This window comes from Abrus precatorius, unplaced genomic scaffold, assembly GCF_003935025.1.
Source record: "Abrus precatorius isolate BTA unplaced genomic scaffold, Abrus_2018 Scaffold116, whole genome shotgun sequence".
Taxonomy (NCBI): Eukaryota; Viridiplantae; Streptophyta; class Magnoliopsida; order Fabales; family Fabaceae; genus Abrus; species Abrus precatorius.
In genome coordinates, this window is record NW_020874310.1 from 6,036 (window position 1) to 7,242 (window position 1,207).

Genomic DNA, 1,207 nt, shown 5'->3' on the forward strand with positions numbered 1-1,207 from the left:
TGGAACCCCGAGCCGCTCACTTGGTTTGAGTTGTATTCCGATCCTAGAAACAAAGCCCCAAGAAAGGCTAGTCCTAGTCATCCTTCTTTATAGATTTCTTCATCAACAAGCAAAGAGAGGTTTCAGTCTCAGAAGTGGCATTCAGTTCTCCTCTGCCGATGCTGCTACGCTTCTCTGATCGCTAAGCCCTCAGAACTACATTCCCGGATTGGTTGATGTTATCTCTGTTGATGTTTGAAGCATAGTTCAAGTGAAAAAGATCCCTATCAGGTGAGTGCCGAGCCTTTTGATTAGACAACTCCTAGTGCCAAGCTAACTAACTAGGATTCGTTGAACTTTCGCTCGAGCTTGAGTCTGTCTTCACTTGATCGGGTACTCGTCTATCGCGCTTAGAATAGAGGATAGGATACATCCCTTTGGCGTCTGGGTTTCGGTGGCAGGAGGAATCCCCATAGTAGCCACTGCAATAGCCCTGTCTTCTCTGTCCGGCGAATATAGATAGCTTCCTCCCTTAGCTAGGTACGGCTCTTTCGAGCAATCAATCTACTTATCGCTTCCAAATAAGTCACTTCCTGCTAAAAGTGGAGCTCCTTTTGGGGTGGACTACACGAGTCTTATGAAAGAGAGCTGAGGACTATATAATAGCAAAGGCTTTCTGGTCGATAAGTCAACAGATCTTCCCCTAGGGAAGACATAAGAAGTTCCGATTCTTTTGACTACCATCACTTCCTGACTCACTTGCTCAAACGATAGTTTAAGTTCCGGAACTAGTGCCTGCTCATGGAATCGCTGCTTTTGCCGCTTGAAAGCTTGTCGTCTCAATCTTTCTTAAGTTAAGAAGCCAGAGCAAGTGCATGTGAAAGTTCGCCTAATACTCCAATTAGGTTCTCTTTCCACTTTGACTTCGACTATTGCTACTTCCTCGACTCGACCCCGAGATCTCGAATTCTTCCTCGTACATTAAGCAGAGACTGCCTCCACTTCCCTTAATTAGCTTGTTGAGGGGCGGGCTTGACTATATGGGGAAGCCCCAGTTCAAGTATTGAGGGAAGCACATGGCATGGGAAGCATGGTAAGTAGGACAGCCAATCCTTAAGAAAGCTATCTCACCGGGGTCCGGTTAGTCGACCTAAGCTAAGCACTGTGAAAAATGAGGGGAAATTCCTTTTAATTCAAGAGCAAGTGCGTGAAGAATCGGCAAAGAGAA